This window comes from Asparagus officinalis, chromosome 7 (assembly GCF_001876935.1).
Source record: "Asparagus officinalis chromosome 7, Aspof.V1, whole genome shotgun sequence".
Classification (NCBI taxonomy): Eukaryota; Viridiplantae; Streptophyta; class Magnoliopsida; order Asparagales; family Asparagaceae; genus Asparagus; species Asparagus officinalis.
Window position 1 is genome coordinate 29,463,279 of NC_033800.1, and position 8,718 is coordinate 29,471,996.

Genomic DNA, 8,718 nt, shown 5'->3' on the forward strand with positions numbered 1-8,718 from the left:
TTTAGTTTGCGTTACATTGTTTTTGTGACTTGTTATTGGATTTAATTATGTATTTATGTTATTTGTTGTAGAGAATGCTTTTACACAAAACTTGGAAGCAGGAAGGGGCGGCCCAAGTAGCAATAGCTCTGTTTAGACAACTGCTTAGGCATCAAGCGTTCGGGGTTTATGGCCTAGCACCATCACCGCCTACAACATGTCAACCTGTCCCGCTTTTAGACCTATCATTTCTTTTTTTCAATTGTTTTATGAATTTGTTAGTACTTTGGTAGTTTGGCTATTTGGACTTTGGCATGTTCAATTTATGACTTCGTATTCGGTAATTTGGTTGAATTTGTATAAGACTTTGGAGTTTGGATTTGTGTTGTTATTTGTTATTAGTTTCTTACTTATTTTGCAACAATGAATTACTGAATTAGACAATTAGTAAGATAGGTTTGGCCTTTGGCAGCATGAGAATTATGTTCTTTTCAACTTTTTGTAATGATGTTGTTGAGCTGGGCCTTTAAATTTTTAGGCCATAAATATCTTGGTAGAAGCCCATTACCAACCGTACCAACTGAGTACCAACCGTACCAAGTAGTTGATATACCAATATTATTGGTTGGTAGAAATGATGAATTTTTCCTACCAATTATATATTGGTTGGTACATGGTACTAGGAAAATATAATTGCTATACCTACCAATCCAGCCCTAGGCCGTTATCTTCCAAGCAATCCACCTCTTATAAATAGCAAAAGACCCATCGTCTTAGTCGAGTACAAGAGCAATGCTCCATCGGCATACAGAAAAGAACCCTCCCTAGAAAATATAATTTTTTTCCTTGTTTCACTTTTATTATTTTTATTGTAATATGAGTTAATTACAATATTAAAAAGACCCAAAACACTCCTCAACAGCCCTCTCTGTCAGTCGATCCTTCTCCTCCCCCTCCTATAGTTTTGGCCGAGCAGCAACCACATGAGCACTATGCTGAGCACACCTCTCATCCGCCTCACCAACAGGCTCACTTCACTCCCCCACCTCGACAGCCCTAGCCGTACACCGAGGTGACAGGAGAGAGCCCCAACTTTAGCCATGATGGACATGAGCGGACTGCATGGGCTGCTTTATGTGGCCCCAGATACCTGATAATTATATTTTTATTATAATTTTATATCCTCATTATCTATTTGACATGAATAAATATACCACTAATAATTATTTTTATCTTTAATTACAGGTTAATCAAGAATAAAACCCAAAATCTCTTCTCTTAACAAAAGCCTATGAATTAAATAAAGAACACAAGCAAGAACCAAAAATCCCAAGCTCAGAATCAAGCCGAGTAGCCTGTTGAAGCCGGAGAAAATAAAAAAATACAATATGAAAAGAAAATGTATTCAAGATGGTTGGCCGCAAAGAAACGACGATATCTCTCAATCCGGAAGGCAGAATTTAACATATAATATATAAAAATCACCTATCTCGATGAGATGAAGCCATTTGTGAAGTTAGATTTTGGAAATAGTGGACATCGATGGCGACATCGATGCCTGCATTGATGCCAGAATGCCCAGAATGCTTTAATGGCTGATTTTTTATTATCTTGGAGCCCAAATTTGATCCAATGGCTCATATTCATTGATGTTTACTATAAATAGGGGTAGAGATTGAGGGGTTAGAGGTATGAAAAATTTTGTAACTCTATTTGGAGAGGAGAGTTACTCTTAATTGAGAAGACCTTCCAATTTTGTAACTTTTTGTTACAATCAATAAAAGAATTTTTTCAACTCTTCATATTTTTCTTTTCTTCTCTTTGTTTGATGATGAAGATGAAGATGAGATAAAAATGAAGATTAAGAGTGAGGTTTTCTTTCATCTTGAGGCTAGAACCCTCTTGGGTGGTAAATTTCCTCTTTGTTAATATTTTTATCTTTTTATTTTCTTGCTTAAATAGCCAATAGGCTAGAGTCTTAGATTTATTTTATGCTTATATAGTAGATTTATTTCATGCTTATACAGTAGATTTATTTTCTCACATTTAATTCTTATAATTTATTTTATAGTTTAGTTTTTACAATTTATTTTGTAGTTAGATTTTATTTTCTTGTACTATTCACCTTAAGGCTAGAATCCTCTTAGGATTAGTTTTTATTTTCCTTTATTTTCATATTCTTTGATTCGCCTTGAGGCTAGAACCCTCTAGGGAATTGCCTTTTCTTTTGAGGTGGGTTCAATTCTAGATTCCACATATCTTTAATTGAACCCTCATTCTTTTCTTTCTTTATTTTTCCTTTTCTTTTATTTTCTTGATTTTTATTTTCTTCATTTTTCCTTTCTTTCCTTGGGATTTCATTTATTCTTTATCTATCACTCTCAATATTAATTTTTACACACAATCAATCTCATTCTCTCCATCTCTCCACAATCACATCTATCATCACTCCTAATTGTCATGCACACAATATACGAACTGATTCTAATAATTTCCTACAAACACCTTCCTCGTGGGATCGATAACTTTTTATACTATAACTTGATTAATTATGCACTTATAATTTTTGGTATATGTTTATGCCGCATCAAGTTTTTGACGCCGTTGCCGGGGAAAGGGGAAGGTGCTTAAGTAGAATTTTTTATTATTTTGGTTCTTTAACTTGTGTGTTTTCTTGTGTAAGAACTACTTGGAGATTGAAGATCATTTTTTATTATTTTGGTTCTTTAACTTGTGTGTTTTCTTGTGTAAGAACTACTTGGAGATTGAAGATCAAGGATTAGAGATTAAGGAATTGAAGATTTGCTTTAGGTAAGTCTTCTATCTAGTATTTCTAATTTCACCCTTTAGTTTGTTCCTCACAATTAGAGACAAATAGGATTAAAAAAAAGATTTTTTTTCATCGACCATAATAAAATTCACCCTCCACTTGAACATTTACTAACAATATAATAAATTCAAACAATATTCCCCTTCTCCCATTTATTTGATTGTTAACCCTAATTAAAAAAACATTTTCTTTTTACCATCCTTTTTAGTCACTTTTAATTCCTAGGGAAGCCATTCATATAGTTAGTAGGAATTTACCAAGTGATTTGAGCATCTTGATTGGACATACACTTAAAAATATTCTTAAGGGTAATACCCTCTAATCAAGATAAGGTGAGAGATTTCATCACCATTTCCTTAGCCCACAAGTCACTAATTCCTCACTACATAAACCCAAGCCTCTTTAAAACTCATTAGACGTTGGCCCCTAAGGATTCGAGCTCAATAAGGTACAAGAAATCTCTAAGTGAACCAGTTTAAGTTTTCTTAGATTAGTTGGTGTCTAAGACAAGGTTTAGGGGTTGCGTAAGCGCTCCGTAAGGAACGTGGTACTTAATTAATCTCTGATCAACCTCTACTACTATCCTTACCTGGCTAACTAACCAAGTAAAACTTTTATCTTTTCACTTAAGGAATTTTTGGGTTAGGAGCTGGTCTAGCCGAGTTACGCTTAACCCTAGAGTTAGAGTGATTGCAAAGTGATTATTTTTTCTTTTTTTCTTTTTTCCTTATCTTTATCTAAAAAAACTAACTTTTATTTTTCTTAAAAAAAATTAGGAAAAGAATTTGTTTTTGGTGCATGCAAACTTGGATTAGGGATAATACTAATCGTTTAATCCATTTTGAGCCTTTTGTTTGAAGACATGGCCTATCCTAATACACCAGTTCTTCAAGATATGTATTATCACGAAAGACCAGAAAAAGAAAAAGATGAGTCTGATTTTAGTTTTGAGGAGATCTTTGGTGAGGAGCTGAAGAAATTAGAAAAATCAGATAAGGTCTTTCAGAATAAGGAAATTGTATTAAACATTTGCTGCTTTGAACTGAATTTTGAAGAACTCTTTCTTGATAAACTTAGATTCTTGGAAAATAATCAATGTAGGGTGTAAATTTGATTTCCCGAAAATAGGGAGTTCCGTTTGTATTAATAAGAAAGCTTATTACAAACTAATAATCAAATGTTTACAACAGAAGCAGAGGGAATGCCCTCTTTGTTTAGTGTGTGGACTTTTAGTGGCTATAGGATGCTTCGCTCGATGCTCGTGTCGAGTCTGCTTCCCTTGGACCGTTCGATCGAGGTTGCTGGAGAGCTTCAGTACACAGTAGAGGCTCGAGTCGATGGAGTTCGGGTCTGCTTAGTTCGCCGGCGATCAGAGCTCAGAACCAGGCAGCGGTGCTGTAATGCAAGGATTCTGCGAACAGCTTGGTCTCAACTGCTTTTCTTAAAGTTTTTCGACCTCCTTCAAAGTTTGCTGGAAGAGGCTTTTAAATGGAAGAAGGACAGCTTGACTGCTCCTTGAATTATGGGATGTGACCATACATTGTTCGGAGATATCTTGCTGATCATTCGTACCACCAGTGGTCATTCGAAGAGCTGTGCTCTGCATCACGTTACGTAGGAGTGGGAGAGCCCTTCCTCGTATACGTGACAGCGGCTGTCGGATGCTTGCGTGGATCTGACCAACCACCGAGCGCCGGCGGCTCTCGCCCTTCGCTTGGATAACTGAGGTGAGTCGCATTTATGAGGGTGCAGGCTGCTTTGACATCTGTCTGCTCACTTGTACTGTGGGTGGCTATTCGGCGGGCCTGGAGTACCGTGTCTTCTCTCTTCAGGTCAAGAGAGGCGGGAAAGCATGTTCCAGTACCGTGTCTTCTCTCTTCAGGTCAAGAGAGGCGGGAAAGCATGTTCCTGGCACTCGAGTGGGCTTGGACAGCTCGCCGAATGCTGGCGGATTCGTCTCCTGACTCAGACAGCCGAGGTGAGTTACATTTATGAATGCTCAGGTTAACTCGACACCTGTCCAGTCCTTCATACTGTGAGCGGCCGCTTGACGGTCTTGGAGTACTGTGCCCTCTCCCTTCGGGTTGAGAGAGGTGGGAAAGCCCATCTCAGCACGTGGGTTAGCAGATATCTGGCTATATTGGCGGCCTTGGGGTTTGCGGGCGGATTCGACTTTGGACTCGGGCAGGCGAGTTGTGTAAAAGGTGAAATTCCGCTATTCCCAGTTGATTCTGGCTCGTGCAGGCGAGTTGATCATTCAGGTGAATTTCTTGCGAGCTCACAGAGGTATTTTTTACCGTCTACAAGACGCCCTTCAAAGTTTTAAGACCTAAACCGGCTTGCGTGTGGTCTGGAATACTTTGAATGAAGAAGTTTTTGGCGAAGTAAGCGCACTTGGTTTCTTTTAGGATTTTTAGCAAACCCTCAGCTATCAACGGGTTTGATGTGCCTTTACCGATTACCGTTTGAATCGGGCTAGCCATACTATTCCCCTCAGTATGATGAGTTGTCGAGTAGTTTCTCTTAGACTTGATGCTAAGATTTGTACTCTAAACCTCAGCCATTCGAGGCGTGGGTTTTAGCGAGGTCATCTCGTAGGCGGTTCCAAGTTTGGGGGCGAGTCGTGTTATTTGTCGTTTGTCTCTAGGGGCGAATGAGCCGTTCAGGCAAAGTTGAGTTTTCACGGGCGAGACCCTTCCTTTCGGGCGAGAATAGGTTCAGCGTTGGTGAGCCACGCGTCCGCTGGTGGGTTTCGTGCTTCCCAGCTAAGACGGCGTGGTTCCGTCACGTCGCGCTCTGACGTGAGCTTCGTACGCCTCGTCTGGGTCGTGACCGTAGTTTTCGAACTTGGCCATTGGATACAACCGTCAATTTTGACTCGGGTCTCGGGTTTTCGATCGGCCCGTTTCCCATCTTGACGTGGCAATTCGAGATATCGGGGGCAATCTGGGCCGTTGATTTCGATCGTGGCTACGTCTCTTGTCCGCCGGTGCTTCGCTTTTTGAGGACGATCGTGGCCACGTTGGCAACTTCGCCTTTAAAAAGGTTGTCCTCTTCCTTTGAGGGTTACCGTGCTTAAGAATCTTGAAAATTTTCTAAAGAGAGAGAGTTCCCGCTTAATCCCCTCAATGGCACCGAAATCCAAGAAGTGTATCGCGAAAGGAGGAGGTCTCGGGCGATATTCCGACCGCCTCGCCACCGGTGCACCCGTCCGCATACCTGAGACACACTTGGGTAAGTCAAGAGGTTCATCTGACGACTTCGCGTAGGTTATAGGTGTCGGGTTGAGCGGATGAGCCTCGTTTATCCCCCCTAAGTTCGATCACCTTTGGTAGCTTCCCCGATTTAGGGCAAAGTCTGCCCCTTTTTTGGGCGGATTTTGTAGTTGCTTATAGAGGACGATTTCTGCCTTCACATGCGAGATTGACCCTTATTGGGTGAAGGCGAACTCGTTTTTGTTAGGCGAGTTCGACTTTTTCTCCGGTAGGGGTTATCGTTTTCATTAGGCAGACTCTGTTCTCGTTAAGCGGGCTTTGCCTTCTGACAGGCGAATTCGCCCGTCTTTACTTGATTGGCGGATTTATCCTTAGGGCGGATCCCGTCCTGACTTTTTGGTTCTTTCTTGCAGTGGCCTTTTCTGATGAAGCCCTCCCGAAGGGTGTGGCCATCGGTCTCGCCGGAGGCACAGGCTATACGGCGCCTCCTCGATTTCCTTCTTTGGATCCGATGCCCTCATTCACTGCTGATAAGCCCTACAGCTTGATGAAGAGGGTTACAGACGGTCATCATTTGACGTTACGTGAGTTGATGACCGATGCGATGCTGACAGATGATGCCAGGACGGAGCTGTCGAAGCCTCAGTTCTTGTTTGGCGATGCTATGACTGATCCTTCCGTTCTGCTACTCAAGGAGAGCAGGTGGTTCCGCACAGTAGAAGGGACTCATTATTACCTCCCCGGCATGCCGAGGGGGTTCTCGATCGTCGAGCTACGGTCTCTCGCGGTTTCCCGAGTGATGAACTGGGATTTGACCCCAATTCAGGATGGGGTCACTTGTGGCGTCTTTACAGGCTCCACTGCTGGGTATGGAGTGGAGAGTTCTTGTAAGCGCATGACGGGTCTGCGCCCTGGCCTACCGTCTAACGAGCTGCTGGCAGGAGAGACGACGGCAGTCGCAGAGACATTCCGTTATCGATTCTTCCGAGCTGGCGGGAGATTTCCCCCAAAAGACTTCAGAGCCCCGGGGTGGGTATATTCTGCGCCCGGCAGCGACACTTAGTGGTCCAAGATCACTGATTACATCCTGGCTGAGAATTCTGACCTCAAGAATTCGGAGCTGTATGTGGCCATTCGAGCCACTCGACATGGTTTGAGGATTAATGCTTCTCAGTTCCACAGCATCTTGGAACTGTATTGTGCGGAAAGTGGCACATTCTTCATCCCCAACGGTGAGCTTGGCATAACCCACCATGAGATGTATGACGTGTCAGGGCTGCCTCTGGGAGACTTTCCCTATGAAGAGTACGTCCCAGGCCAAGAGGAGATCGACCAGCTTTCTGACTGTTCCCCCTTGGTAGTGGAAACTCTGTGGGAGTTGCTCTGTCATTACCACATCTGCCTCGGTACCTTAGGGGCTACGGATCACAAGGGGAAGAAGAAGAGGACTCCGGGGATCAGCCACAAGAATTAGGCTGACTATCTGTTCCTGGGGAACGATGTCAAAGGAAAGCCTGCTCTTCCTCTAGGCGAGTGTGACCAGGCTGAAGTGGAAAGGAGGATGGCCGAAGAGGAAGCCACAGTAGTTCTTGAACGTGACGAGGGCGGATTCAAATCCGGAACGGTCCTCCACTCGTTTCACCACCAGGCCAAGTCTCCTATATCTGGGAAGGCCTTGCTTGCAGGGTATCTCATGTTGTGGTTAAAGAGGTGCGTAATCCCCACTCACTCTTTTGAGGCTCTCCCTGTGGAAGTTGTGTATCCGGCGGTTTGCCTAGCCCATGGGAAGTCTTATTCCTTGTTATCGGCGATGATAGCGTGTATCCACCGGGGGCTCCGCACGTTGACAGCCCAGTTCTGCCGTGTGTCGACTGTCGATGAAGGGGAAGGGGAAGTCATCAGGACCCCTAATCCTAGAGTGGGACTGCCGTACACCTATTTGATGGCGTGGTTTGTTTACCACTGCGAATGTTTGATGAGCGCCCCCGCGACCCTTCAAGGAGACAGATTTGTTCCGTTCCTTGAGCGTTTGGAGAGGTGCTCTTGGAAGTGTCGAGACATTCCCGATGCGCGGAAGACGCTCTCCCACTTTGTCCACTACAATTTTCATCGCTTCTTCCCCTACTTCAGCGGAGGAAGATATAGCGAGTCTCTTAGGGATGTGCCAACGGCGGACCATCACACAGCTCTCCCTCGTGGCGCTTTCCGATGGTTGGTAAACATTCAGATGGGGTATCACATCCTACGCATAGGTTCTGCGTGCTACCTCGAGCCGTATATCCCCTGCAGGTTCGCCCGCCAGTTTGGGTATGACCAATTGTACGTGGGCAACGCTAATCCCCATCTGCACTTCGAAGGAGGGCTGGTGGATGGAGCTCGGGGATGGTTCTGGACTCATGCTGGCGGTACCCACGCCTGCTTTGAGCTACTCGTGAAGGATCATGACTTGCATCACACTCTCCTGTACTGCCAGTGGTATCGGGGTGCTAGCGCTAATCCCGAAGGCTTCTGGTTCCAGGGTTCGTGTTTGGTGGAGCAGGGGCGTCCCCCCATAAGGCCTCTCCGTACTTCGAGACGGAGGGGTCGTCAAACTGTTAGGGAGTGGTTATCATAGGACCCGGCTGACGACACTGAAGGCGGCGATAGGGGTCCGGACGAATCTGAGGTGCCCGAGGCCCGAGCTCCCTCCCCTGG